We start from the raw sequence: 14140 nt of genomic DNA, 5'->3' as shown, positions 1-14140 counted from the left end.
AGAATGTGACATCTTCCTCATAGGAACTCTATTTTGAGTGAAACGAGTTGCATTGGGATCGTTTCGCTGAGACAGACGTGATCGTTCAGGTTTCAAGCGATTCCAAGCACTTTGATTTTTGAGCTAAATACTGAGCACCTTATCAATATGACGTTTGAGTTCTGGTTGTTGCTAGACTCTGCATTGTCATTGAAGCCTCTACGCTACTGATAACTCTGCTCTATGCCAACTCCACTGCTACCAACTCTGCTCTGCGCTGCTCTGAATCTGATCGCTACTAGACACTGCATTTGTCACTCTGGCACTTGACTGCACCACCTAACACTAGTCCATCCTGGTACTGCTAACTATGGGCTCCCGTAGCAAGGTCTTGATTCAAGAGGTGGAATCCTCAAGGATCCTACCCATGTTGTAGCTCTTTGAGGTTACAACTCTAGATCACCCCACCTCACCCGTGGAGACATCTCGACAATCATGGCAAACTTTTCCTCCAACCTAGAGGAAAGCCTGTCAATATCAGCAGATGCAACTTGTTGATCCCGCTTCTCCTCCTTGTCCCTCTTTCTGAGAGGACACTGATTGTTGTAGTGGCCCATCTCACCACACCTAAAGCACTTGATCTTTGAAACGTCTTTTTTCCTCCTGCGTTGCTCCTGCTTCCCCTTTGATGCAAGGGCCACTTCCTCCTCTTCCTTCATGGCCTTTGTCCCACTGTTGCTACTGCCACTAATTGTGGCCTTCACCAGATCACGCCTCATCTCCTCCTAATGCAGATCAACCCTTACACTTTCCCAGTCTGGCAGGTGTTCTCTGCCTAGGATGCTCTAGACAAACACTTGCAAATCTTTAGAAACGCTATTCAGCGCTAATCGAACAAACTCTGTAGGTTAGGGCCCTGAACCTACTAAAGGCAGTCCAAGACTTCCTGAAGCTTCTTAAGGAAGGGGTATATTCACTCCCCTTTCTACATTCTCGTGCATCTCAACTTCTCTTCTATGTACATCTTCCGCTGCTCGGAAGATCCTTCGTATAACATGTCTAAGGCTTCCCACATCTATCGGGTAGTATCCTTTCCAGCTATATGGGATACTACATGATCTCGAACCCCGCCGAGAATGATCCTCTTAGCCTTTGCCATCTCAGCCTTGTACTTCTTGAGTGGATCTGCATCAGCGAGTACAACTACAACACTATTGACATACGTCTTGAGATCATGCCCGTCTAGAAGGTAGGAAATCTTGACCTTCCAGATCACATAGTTGGAGGCTCCATCCAACTGATCTTGATCTCTCAATACTATTGATGCCATCCCTTCAGAAAAAGTCAAACTGCTCCCTCTTCTTCTCTGCATAGTTACTTCCTAGCTATTCGCACTCCCTTCTGGAGTGAGAAATCTTGCACACAGCTATTGCTGCTCTGCTAGAAAAATTCAAACTTCTTGGCTGGAAGTCCCCTGAGGAAGAAATTCCCTCAGTATGCTCTATTCTCTCCCTCTCACACTATTCTGCCAACAACTATTGCAAAATATATGCGTCCCAGTTGAAGATCTACTTTGCAAGGAAACAATGTTTCTCCCTTCTGCCTTTGGAAAACTTCGATCTAGAGAATCAAATTTCTCTGTCGACTCACTCAAAGAAATCAATCTCACTCAAAACTTCGACCTCTTTGTCCAAGGACTGCACTGCCTTTTGGAGTTTCGAATTTCCACCTCTGCAATAAATTCAAACTCCCTCTTCCTTTATGCTCTGAGCTCTCTTGCCCTCACGATCTGTGCTTTGATAACATGTGAAAAGTAGGTTGCCCGCTTCCTACTGCAACAAACTGATAATATTTCACATACTTGTTAAATTACTTGAACAAGTTACTTGCAATTTTCTATGGCAAATATTGAAATACATACACAAGAGCCTACACAAAACAAAGTACTACATAAACTAAACACTACACTAGAGAGAAATAAACACACACATTAACACTGTTGTTTTTGGAAAATGTCCTCGGAAAAACCCAACTTGGGAAAATCGGTGCAACAACTGAGGGTTTTAATTATTATGTAGTAATAAATTTGAGTACAATTCGTTGGATGCCAAAAATGGATATCTGATACAGATAAATACTGGTAAAAAGTTAGTGAGAAGAATCTCACACTAATCCGGGAGATCTGACTCTAATCAGGGGCTTATTGACTGGCCCCACACTGTCTCTACTCACCTTCTGCATCAACCCTATGCAAATCTGCATCACATTGGCTAGGTGCTGCGTTAATCCCTCTACTGACCTCTTGCTGTCTAGAAATTTGACCTCTTGGCCCTCTGGTCTCACACCTCGGATTCTAGCACTGAATCTCATCTCTCCCAGCTGGAATTCGAACTCCCTTTGAAGCTCTATGCTGCCTCTACGTGGCACTGCACTGCCTCACTAAACTACTCTCTGCCTTACACTCCCTGGATATGGAAAACTTCCTCCAGTCTACTATCTTTGCCCCTCTCTGACTACTTCGACTTTACTGAATCACTTTCGACCACTCACAACTGCTACTCAGGAAATCGATTCTCTAGTAAAATCAAACTGCTTAAGTGTATTTCTCCAACCACATCGAACTCCTCCTTATAATCTCTCATTGGAGCTCCAACAGCCAGGATTAAAACATAATCGATGGCTAAGATTAATTTGGAGTTGATCCTCGTCTTCTTCAAGAAGATTCACACCCGATTTAATTAACACCCTTTAATTAATCAGATTTACTAAGTTTAGACTTAGGGAACCATTAAAAAAAAATATTTTAATTAAATTCCACAAATGATTTTTGGGTTTTGGAGAATGCATTTATCTTAGCCACTCTACAAAGTTTCAAGCTAGACCACATCTAATGCTACAAAAATCAACAAGAAATAGAAAAGTTCCGACAACAATACCCCTCGTTACCTTTGCTTTGAGGACAAAGCATTTTTAAAGGGAAGGGCAATGTTACGAATAAAATATTTTTTAAAATAATAATTGATAGAAACAAAATAAATTTTATAATAATAAAATAAATAAACAGATTAATTATTAATAATTTGTCGTTATGAAAGGTTAAGAGGTCAAAGGACATGATCAATCACCTTCATGAACAGTTAATGCCTATATAGGAAACTGTCATGAAGGCAATTGTATCATCATTCGTTCATTAATAAAATATTTATTACTTCTCAAGCACATCAATGTCTTCGGTAATTGGCTTCTGCTTCTAACATAGTGGAGAACACCTTCTAGTTGCAGGGACAATAGATCAATTCTCAGTTACTGTAGTGGTAGCAATAGCAACAACATGAGATCAGATGCGATGCAGACAGTGTTGGCAGCAGTGTAGGGTGGCAGCAATGTAGTGTTAGCAACAATGCAAATGCAAAATGATTCAGCTACTGGGTTAACAAATGACTCTGAGTATGTGCAACAGTTTGGTGGATAGTGACAAGTTTTTGTAGATGTCAGACACCAATAACGTGGTCCAACTACAAAGGAGATGTTTATGAGAGAATAAATTCCTCGCTAAGAGGGAGTGTTAGATTTTGGTAGCATCAGATAGGTGTTCTAGTCTCAATTTGTGTCTAAGAGGCTAAGGAACGCAAGATCTCCAAAACCTAGAAAAGGTTTAGCGAGATAAGCTTACGAAATGCCTTAACTAAATTAATTAGACATCATTTAAAATTTTCCTAAGTCTAACTTAGGAAATTTAGTTAATTAATGGAAATTAATCAAGGATGATCAAGAATGCTCTAGAGACGCACACGGATAAAGTCTAAGATGATCTTAGTTGTTGATGAGGGTCTAATCATGGTTGTTGAAGCTCTAGCGAGAGATTATAATAGAAAATTGATAGGATGGAGAGAGACATAAGAGGGGAGCAAGTTCCTTAGCAGATCAAGCTATCCAGTTGCAAAGATTCATCAAGGAAGTGAGTTCGAGCTAGAGAAGGAGAGCACCAATGATTGAGGGAGCAACATAGAGAATTCCAGAGGAGTTTACCAGCAATTTTCCTGTGTCAGAGAGGCAGGAAGAGGGGGGTCGAAATTATTATGTAAAGAGGTTGAATAACTAGTGCGAGTAGTCAAAAACCCCAGTGTGAGTGTCAGAAAGGGAGTTGTTTCAGTTACTGGAGGCCGGGAGATCACCCAGAAGGCAGTGCGAGTCATTTCCAAAGGTAGAGGAAGCCTAGACGACTCAGTTGGAGTCAAATTGTAGGATGTATGAATTTCCTAGGCTAGTAGTATGAGTTTCAGGTAGGCCATGTTGTCGAGAAGAGAGAATGAGCAGGCTAGAGGGAGGTTGACTTATTTTGCAGAGGGAGAAATTTTCTCCATATTATTTTTTTCCAAATTATTTCTAGAGGATTGCCATTTAGGCATCTAGATTATTGTACTCAAATTTAACTGTTGTGTAATAATAAAATAAACCCCATTTTCCACACCAGTTTTCCAAGGACTTTTTAGTCCAAAAATATTGGTGTTTATTTTATTGTGTGTGCGCATTATTTTCTCAGCTTCCAGTTTATTTTCTGCAATTTATTTTATTTTTTATGAATATTTCAATTGTGAGTTTATCGATATTTGTCATAATAACAAATAAACTGTAGAACAATTAGGAGATAAATTTCCAGTAATTGCAATCTAGGAATTTTCACAAAGTTTTACCATGGGAGGACAACATTAACTCTTATTACATGTGATAAATCTTAAGAAAAAAATATTTCCTAGATCACTAAGTTAGAAGTGATATAATGAATAATGTACGCAAGGGGAATTTCTTTTATTGACCCTCATATTTGTATACGATGATGCAAAAGTATTTTGTCTCCTCAAAGTAGCTTTTAAGGGCTAGGAATCTTCATCATAAGAGAGAGATTTGTTTAGTGTTACCACCTCAAGACTTTGCTTTAAAACCCCATTTCTTTATATTTTCTTTCTTTCTTTGATTTCTTAGTATTTTAATTAGATATGCTTTGTTAGGCACAAGACTTATGGGTAAGGGCCTTAGAGTGAGGTGGTGTGACTTTAGAGTTTTTTTTTAGTTCCTTTTTTGGTTTTTATTTGATTTAGGCTTTTACATGTCTCTTCATTTACTTAACTTCAGACCTTGCCAAATGCCCTGTCACAAGTCAACCATGAGTGGGGATATTTTTTTATGAATGGACTTGAAGTAAATGAGAAATATGCACTGTGTTTAAGTATTTTTTTGGAATATGAGATACACTACATCAACCAAATCTCCAATATTACTACATGACCCAAGACCTAGTGACAATTATCTAAAGGAAAATTATGTCCCCCATGGTACGACGAGGAAAAATAATAAAATTATTTTTGTTATGAAATGTTATTAGATCACACCTAATGTTAAGCAAGAAATCATGCATGAAACCATACCACAACTAAGGTGTCACAACACCATGTGTGTGAAAGCCTAGTGTATCATTTGTGAGTGCATGTAACAACTGAGGTGTAAGAGATGGGAATTGGTATGCCACGACTAAATCATATGAAAAATTTGAGGATTAATGTGATGTAATATCATCGTATATTTAAAGGAGAACTAGAAGAACAATTACGAGTCAAAGGATATAAGCAAGATAGTTCATGCAAGTAGCAACACCACAACCCATGAGAGTCAGAATTTGAAAATATTTACCCATGAGAGGGAAATAATCATGAATAGAATTGGACACAAGGGAGTGTCTACTACACCAATGCACTATTTAGGAAGTCTAATATTGTGAAAGAATACACAACTAAAATATGTCACCTAGGAACTAGCAATAAAGTTTAGAGTAGTTCCACAACTCTAGCCTTGAGGACAACTCTTTTTTTAAAGGGGAATGACATGATAGGACCCTTCCCTAACCTCCCTACTTTGGGGTACCCATGACTTAGTAAATTAATGTATGAGGCCAATTTCTTTGAATAAGGTCCATGGACATTGTTCTCTTTCTCAATTATCAATATAGGGTTTATATTTTGCAAGTTCATCACTTTTGTTTCCTTTATTTTATTTTTTGTATTTTATATTCATTCTAATATTATTCATGATTTATTGTTTTTTTACTAAGTACACTATATTTACCCCCCACTTCCAATGACCTCAAGTTGTCTTTTTGATGTTCCCTCAAAAGCGAATTTGAAAGAGGCCTTACTTGGCGGTGACCATTTGGATGGTGATTTCCCTCCAAAGGAGGGTTACAAGTAATTTGAGGATTGAAGTCCATGTTAATGTGAATGGTTTGGATGATATATGTTCTTTCTCTATCAATTTCAGTTCCTCCACTCCCTAATTTGCTAACTACCATTATTTCACATTGGTTTTTTTCTCTCTCTTTTCATATTTATTGTTTGCCCCTCTGTACACCCTTGTGGGTTCTTCCACTTCTTTCTTTCTAGAAGAAGCCTTGGAAAGGTTTCTAGAGATGACTTGCTATTTTATTGGTAAAGGTAGATGGGTGTTGGGCTTCCAAAAACTTTGCTAGCTTTTCCCCTACTTCTAGGAATTGAATGAGGATATACCTACCCATCTCCCACAAATATGTTGCAAGTGCCCAATTCTTGAGGAGATGACATTAAGTTATTTCCTTCTAGTTTGGACATGTATAAGGCCATTTATAGCCTCTATGCTTCAATTTCTTTCATGTTAAGACTTTTATGGTGCTACTAACCAAAGTAAGGCCTTAGTTTTGGGTCATATAAGCCCCCCATATTAATTTCTAGATTCATATCTTCTCTAGGTCCCACAAGCCGCACTATTGAAGTTCATAGGCCCTTTTGACCTTATATATACTTGCACCCCACATCCCCCATTTAAGAATGATATATCATCTATTCACTATAATTATTTCTTAGGATCTCTTATAACATGCTCTTTTCTAGAGATATTGGGGTTGTTGACCACGGTCGATAATCCCTGCACTTCCACCAACAATTAATGTCTTCCTCATAGATATACTCCAAGTAGCTTTTAACCTTATTCCATCTATAGAGCTTGAAACCTTACCTTATGGAGTTATAATTTGGATCCACTAAAAGAGGGATCCATTTGTGCAAGAGATCATTCCCAAAATGGGTTACATCCCTTGCCTCAATGTCCCAGAAGCTTTATTGTTGAATGAGGGCGAAGTGTCATCTTACATTGTCCCACGGGAAGGAGCTTAGAGACATTTGGTTCATTCTTATTAAATGATCTTACTCTACTCCCCTTGCATACTTTGATCTCCATATTTTACCTTGGAGTGCATCTCTGTTCTTCAACCAACACAATACCACCTTTTGTTTTCAAACCAAAACCATAGTTCCTTCCTATACATTGTTGAGTTCAATCCTTCTAGAAGGATAGATGTCGAGTCCTCCTTTATCACGAGGATGAATAATCTTAAACCAAGTGGCTTGAGGTCACTTCCTTTCCTACTTTGTCCATTCCCATGGGATTTTTTTCATATTCTTTGAATGGATTCTAAGACCTTTGAAGGTGCCACTAAGACTAAAACAAATAAAGATGATGACTTGTAGGATAGATTCAACTAGAACAATGACTTGTAGGATAGATTTAACTAGAATAATTTGACTCACTAGAGAAAGATGGTGGTAGGTCCAACTAGAGAAACTATCTCTCAATTTTTCAATAAGAGGCACCCAAGAGATGTCTCTATTTTGTTTTTCAAATAAATGTAGATCTATGCATTTGGAAGGAAATAAGTCTATTTGAAATTTGTGAACCTTCCTATAGTTCTTTCAATATCTTCCCTAGTGTTAAGAAAAATAATTGAGATTTTTCCTTATTTTACCCACTAAATGGTTGATTCACTCATAAACAAAATAAATTTAAACTCTTTTATCCACTAAATAGTTGATTCACTCATAAAAATGGCTATCATCAACAAACTGGGAATGTGATAAGAGCCATCCTTCTCACTATAGGGGATACTTCACATGTAATGCTAATATTTAGTTACAATTAGAGATCTACCAACAACTTTAGTGAGAAGTAAAAAAAAAATATTTTTACTAAAACATTTTGTCTTTAGTGAAACTTTTTGATGAACAATGATCGCAATAATTAAAAATTTGTTATTTCTTGATCTTTTATGTTTTCATGCCAAGTCATTTTGGTTGGAGAGTGAGAAGCCAGTCCCAGCACCAAATGCAATAATTACTATTTCCTGCTAAGATTTTTCTGTAAAAGGGCAAAGCTCAAGTCACAGTTTTCCATTAAAATGCAAATGCTTCACGAGTCAACCTTATCAACGAAAACGACTTTGCATTACGATTTATATTTATATCTTCTTTGCCTACATGTTCAATAGCAACAATGTCAACTCTTTGTTTCCCTGGCGGTATGATCCCCACAACAAATTTAGACATTACAGAATCATTTCTGTTATTCATTATAATGCTCTTATCCATCACAGAAACTGTCATTCTCTTCCAGCTCTAAACGTGCTACACAAGCAAAATGGTGATCCTGATATTCACTGGATCACCTATAGATTACATCACCTGGATAAGTCACCCGATTCCTTTACATATACTTCTCTCTTGCAGGTTTGCAATAGTATCACAACACTAAAGAAAGTCCATACCCAAATTATCGCGACTGGTCTTGAGCAAAACATCTTTCTGGGCTCCAAGATCATTAACATGTATTCCTTGTGGAGTTGCATAGAGGATGCACGCAATGTGTTTGACAAAATACGCCAACGAAATGTTTTCATATGGAATGTGATGATCAGAGGGTATGCCATGAATGGATCATGGGGGGAAGCCTTTGCAATATATTGCCAAATGCAGCAGGCAGGTATACAACCCGACAATTTCACCTTCACCTTTATACTGAAGGCGTGTGCCGAGCTATTATCTCTGCAAGAGGGGAAAGAGATTCATGGTCATATAGTCAAAACTGGCTCTGAGTTGGATGTTTTTGTGAGTAATTCCCTTATATATATGTATGTTAAATGCGGGGTTGTAGAGCATGCCCGCCGAGTGTTCGGCAGAATACCTGAAAAGGATGTGGTCTCATGGAATACAAGGATAACTGGATATGCACAGAATGGGCATGAAGTGGAAGCATTAGGTTTCTTCAATCAAATGCAGCTGGTAGAGATGAAAGCCAACTTGGTTAATATGGTGAGTGTGATCCAGGCATGTACCCATCTAGGCGTTCTGCTACCGGGTAAGTCTTTTCATAACCATTCTATTAAGAGTGGTTTTGAAGCAGATGTTTTCCTGCGAAATTCACTTATAGACATGTACGCAAAATGTGGATGTATAGACAGTGCACAACGAATCTTTGATAAAATGCTTGATAGAAATGTCATCTCCTGGAGTGCACTGATTGCTGGTTATAAGTATACGTACAAGGCGCTTTTGAAAGCGCTTTTGAAAGCTTTGTTAAAGGAAGGGAACCTGGAGGCTGCATTGGACGTCTTTGAAGACATGTTGGAGGTAAATTTTCTCCCTGCAGTACGAACTGTCAATAATCTTATGATGGGTCTTTGCAGAGTGGGCAAAATTGAAGAGGCTTACCACCTCCTGAGGACTTTGCTTGGGAAGGGGTTTTCTCCAAATGTCTTTAGTTACAATCCGTTGATACTAGGTCTATGCAGGGCAGGAAAAACTTCAAGTGCTATAAAGATTTTTTGCTCTATGAAGGGAAATGGTTGTTCTCCAAATGTGTACACTTACACTGCTCTAGTCTATGGTTTTAGTGAAGAAGGTAAGTGGGAGGAAGCTTACAGTGTTTTGGATGAGATGGCATCTGAGGGCTGTAATCCTAATGTTGTAACATTTACTACATTAATTAATGGTCTCTGCAAGAAAGGAAACATTAAGGAGGCCAGTAGGGTTCTTGATATGATGGTTAAGCATGATTGTTCTCCGGACTTGGTCACTTACAACATTATTCTTCATGCTCTTTGTAATGCTATGAAGTTTTTAGAAGCCTGCCAATTAATGGATGTTATTTCCAACAAGGGCTTTTATCCTGATATATATACTTACACTGCACTAATAGGAGGACTCTGTAAGGTAGGCCAAGTTGCAGAGGCCCATAAGTTGCTGCAAGATTTGCTGCGCAAGGGTTATGTTCTTGATATTGTTACCTGTAATATTTTTTTCAATGGCTTATGTCAAAAATACAAGTCAGAAGAGGCTTGTGCACTTCTGACAAATATGGAGTGCAAGGGTTACCGACCTAATTTGGTTACATACAATACATTGCTAAATGGTTTGTGCAAGGAGGGGAAGTTGCAGCAGGCATTTCAACTTTTTAATGAGCTGTCATAGAGGCTGTTCTCCTGATACAGTTTCTTATAACATAATGATCTCTGCACTATGCAAGGACGGTAATAATTTTAGAATGATAAGAGAACTTCTAGGTAAAATGCATGTTGAAGGCTGTACCCCCAATGTAGTGACTTATACTTCTTTGATATATTATCATTGTAGGGTTGGAACGCTCTGCGAAGCCTTTCAATTGCTGAATTGTATGCCAAAAGAAGGGTGCCTTCCTAGTGTTGTTACCTACAATATATTGTTGGATAGCCTGTGCAAGAAAGGAAACTTGCAGGAAGCATACAGGCTTTTCAGTGTGATGTCCAACAAAGGATGTACCCTGATCAAATTTCTTACAATATATTAATCCATGCTTTTTGTAGGGCAGGGCAAATGTCAACATCAGAAATGATGGTTCGTGATATGCATACCAAGGGTTGGACTCCTGATGTTTTTACTTATGGTTCCATAATGTACGGGCATTGCAAGGTAGGCAGCGTAAACAAAGCCCTTGAACTATATGATGAAATGTTAGAGAATGGATATCGACCAAGTATTATTTTGTACAATATATTGTTATATGGTCTATGCAAGGAAGGTAAAGAACAGCAAGTGTCCAAGCTTTTACTTAACATGGCAATTGATGGTTGTGGTCCTGACACGGTCTCTTACAGTATATTGAAACACAGCATAGCCAGGGGAAGTGGACTTTTGGAATCTCTTAAGCTACTGAATTACTTGATAATGTGTGGTCGCCTTTTACCAAAGTAACAGAGCAGGGTCGAGTTGTAGAAGAATTATAGGCCAAATTTGATAGTTATTTTGGAGACCAGTTGTTCCAGATCAAGGTGATGTTTTATCTTCAGTCAGAGCGGGTGTGAGAGCAATATTTTCGAGAGTTTTTCCAGTGCTCCACCAACAAGAAGGCAAGATAAAAGAGATGTGGTTTCATGGAGTACATTGATTTCTGCACATGGAATGCATGGGTATGGCAAGGATGCCCTTGCGCTTTTTCAGCAAATGCAACAGACTGGTATTAAGCCCAACCACATAAGTTTTGTTAGTGTTTTGTCCGCTTGTAGTCACTCAGAGTTGAGCTACACCCAATTGACCTCCGTGTATATGTATGTATATATATATATAATTTTTGTTTGATTGAGTTGTTTATTGGTTTGACAGTTAGTTCCAATCCAGTTTCAATCTGAGTCATAATTTTGTGGCAAATAAATTCCAATCCAGTTCCAAGCCAAGGGATAATTTTGGGGAAAACCAATTCTAATCCAGTTTCGAGTATTACAGATGTACAACATTGATTTTGTTTAAGTAGATGCCAACATGTAGGGGACTGAGGTACATGGTTCCAGTGTTGGAATATGATAGCATTTGATTTACACAACAGGCCCATTACTGAAAGGATCTGTAAGCCATTTTGATTCACACAACAGATCCATTAGTGGAGGGGTATGTAAGCCATTTAATGTATTAAGAATTATTAAAACATAGTGTAGACCTGACTCCTTCAAGGATTGGGGGCATAAACATAACTGCATAATAAGCCATCAAATCAGCATATAAAAATTCACAGTGAGCAGTAGGAGACCAAGGTTTATAGCGGTAAACACTCCTGGAAAAGAAAACTGATGACAATAAGCTCTGTAGTATTCATGAATGGAGCCACAGTACATCCTCTATGCTGTTGGACAACCTACAACTGATAATCACCATCACCAACCTTTTCCAACTGATTGTCTTGGCTGTCGCTGCCTCTTCCATCAATGTCTTCGCTAATTTGCTACAATTATCCTTTCTCATTTAATAGAATAATTAGAGACTTTGTGCTGGGGAGTTCAAAATTACTTGATTACATTATAATAGATCACTTTATATAAAATTGCAAGGCAGTGAGGCCTTAAATATGAGCACTTGTTTTTCTAATTGCATTCAGCATACATACATATCTTATTCTTGGTCACTTCACTTTAGTTAGGGGGGTCATAGTTGGGATATTACATTTCCCTCTCCCTTCAGGGCACCACTGACTTCGACATGTCTTCTTTCTGGACATAGTGATAGAAGGTTGGACATTGTACCAGCTGCTTTACCTTTTCAAATTTACATCATAGGAAATGATGCAGTTGCTATAACAATTTTAAATCCAGAAATTTAATGTGTACCTATTCATATCACCCAGAGGAATGCAGGTTAACATATACATGAAATGTAATTCATGACTTTGTTTGAATTTCTACAAAGGTCCAAAATGGAGACTGAAGTATAAAGACCCTGCTTATCAAACACAAAAGAAAAATGGTATAATGCTTTCTGTATAAGCACAGAGTTGTGCTGAACGGTTGCCATGAGTAATAAGCAGCACACTGTTTTATCCTCTCTGAACATCCCCAAAACGCAGTGCTGCATAATCCCTGCCAAAAAATACCATCTGCCCTAAATCCCACTCTGGTTGGTCTATTGTAGATTCACCTAGGTTCCTCAACCAGTGCACACTCAGTCTTTCGGCATCCTCTCTTCAGCCAATCCCTAACACAAGATCAGGAGCTTGCCTTATGTTGACATACTACAGAAAACCATTTATTTGCTAAGGTAATATTCTGGCAAGATGATTTATAAATCTGGGAGACTTAACTCAAGCTCCTGCATACACTACCTCAAGAAATATTTCATTTGCCAGAGGTTAATATCCCAGCCTATTGAACACTTCTAGAAGTCCCAGCCAGGGCATTCTACTGGTGAGTTCAGGCAGCCACTGGCAGCAGGGCTGGTGGATGAAGGTTGGAAATATTTTAATTCCATGATTCAAGATTATTGCATTACTCCAAAGTTGGAACACTATGCTTGCATGGTTGACCTTCTTTGCCATGCAGGACATATACATGAGGCAAAAGATTTTGTTCTAAAGATTCCATTGGAGCCTAGTGCAAGTGTGTGGGGAGCCTTGCTTAGTGCCTGCAGAACTTACTGCAATATTGAACTGGGTGTATGGACAGCAAAACAGCTTAATCGCATAGACCCTAAAAATGTTGGATGCTATATAATGCTTTCAAACATCTATGCTGCTGCTGGAAAGTGGGATGATGCCGCAGTTGTGAAAAAATTGGTGAAAGACAAGGGATTGAAAAAGTTACCAGCTTGTAGCATGATCGATGTGACTAACAATGTTAATGAATTTTTTATAGGATACAAATCACACTGTCAATCAGAAAACTGTTATGAATTGTTTGAAACCTTAGCACAGAAGATGAAAACTGATGATTACGGGCATAACACAGAAATTATGCTTCATAATGTGGATGAAGACGTGGAGAGACAAATGAACTCTTGTTATAGTGAAAGGCCATCTATTGCTTTTGGGCATAGTCTAAGCCTCAGGAGCCCTCCCCAGACCATGAAAAATATTCATGTGTAAATGTTTTTAAAAAGTATCTTCCCAAAGACTATCTAATGTTTCCTATGGAAGGTGGAAGTGTGGCTCAGCTACACAATCTTATAGAAGTCAGTCCCATGCAGTTGAAAAAGGGATCTGAAGGGAGAAAATCAAATCTCCTGAATTTTGAAGAATAATTTTTCAGCCCTAAGTTTGAGAAGGGAGGTCGCTTTAGCTCGTATAGCAAGTTCTTTTTAAAGAAATGCACGGGAAATCTGTGTATGCATGACGTTTCTTTAATCAACTCGTTACTCTTCCTGCCAAATTTTATCCACCACCAGCTCTGAGAAAACAGGAATCCGTGAGAAGACAATTACATTTTTTTCCAACTTCGGCTCCGCTTCTTATTATGATGCAAATGCTGACAAAAAAGAAAACCCCCCTTCTATAGGACCATTAAATTAAT

The 14140-nt window shown here is 38.4% G+C and overlaps 2 pseudogenes; both read left to right on the top strand.

Annotated features, from left to right (window-relative positions):
* The first annotated feature begins 8393 nt into the window (after positions 1 to 8393).
* On the top strand, positions 8394 to 11181 carry LOC149189466 (uncharacterized; annotated as a pseudogene).
* Positions 11182 to 13101: 1920 nt separating this feature from the next.
* On the top strand, positions 13102 to 13716 carry LOC149189465 (pentatricopeptide repeat-containing protein At5g40410, mitochondrial pseudogene; annotated as a pseudogene).
* The last annotated feature ends 424 nt before the right edge of the window (positions 13717 to 14140 follow it).

Source organism: Pinus tabuliformis, chromosome 3_1 (assembly GCF_031772625.1).
Source record: "Pinus tabuliformis cultivar Carrire ecotype Pingquan chromosome 3_1, CPIR1, whole genome shotgun sequence".
Classification (NCBI taxonomy): Eukaryota; Viridiplantae; Streptophyta; class Pinopsida; order Pinales; family Pinaceae; genus Pinus; species Pinus tabuliformis.
Note: the sequence above shows the minus strand (reverse complement) of the source record. Positions and strands in the feature narration are given on the sequence as shown.